Source organism: Bombus impatiens, unplaced genomic scaffold (genome assembly GCF_000188095.3).
Source record: "Bombus impatiens unplaced genomic scaffold, BIMP_2.2 scf_1506, whole genome shotgun sequence".
Classification (NCBI taxonomy): domain Eukaryota; kingdom Metazoa; phylum Arthropoda; class Insecta; order Hymenoptera; family Apidae; genus Bombus; species Bombus impatiens.
In genome coordinates this window covers 274,791-275,611 of record NT_177925.1, presented here as the reverse complement: position 1 = coordinate 275,611, position 821 = coordinate 274,791, and positions in this window count along the sequence as shown.

Below are 821 nucleotides of genomic sequence, written 5' to 3'. Positions count from 1 at the left end.
TCGACGGATTTGCTACGCATTTTATCGCGCCCCTGGGCGCCTCCTTCTCTGTCTATCCCTGTCTCGCTCCGTCTTCTTCTCTCGTCGCTCTCGCTCTCGCTCTCGCGCGTTCTCTTCGTCTCTCCTTCCCTCGGTTTCTCTCTTTCTGGATTGCCGTGTGCCGTCTCCCTCCACCCCACGCTTACCTACCCCTCCACCTGTCTGCCGCGTCGCTGCACACCCTCTCTACCCTCCGCCAACCCTACTCACACGATCACGTACACCCGTACAATTTTCCCTATCCCCACCTACCGCGCGCCTTCTCTACCTTCCGCACGCGTTTTCTTTATTTATTCCGCGATTCCACGGAGCAACGCAACGCTTCGCACACGATGAAACGCGCGGCTCTTCCGTCCTCGCCTTTTTGAAATCGTCGTCTCGCGTGCCAATTTGTGCACGGGACTCGCCGCGGTATTTCCAACTGGTCTCGCTCCCTGACCATTCGTTACATTTGCTGCCGATTTCGTCGGCCACGCTCGACGAGACCGTCTCGTAAAATCGACGCGAATAACTACCGCTCTGCTGCTTCTCTCGCTCCCCCACCTCCCCGCGTCGCCGTCATTCTCGCGGCCTCTGCCGTTTTCTTCTCTTTCTTCCCCTCGTTCGCCTCCTACTCCTCTTCCTCCGCCCTCTCCCTCCCCCTGCCTCCTCTACCTGCTGCTCTTTCATCGCGTACGGTGTCTCGTTTTGTCGGACTAACGTTACTCGCGACGTTATATCGGCTCGCTCGTGTCCGTCCTTGGATCGCATATGCACGTCGTAAACGCGACCGCGTGAAACGA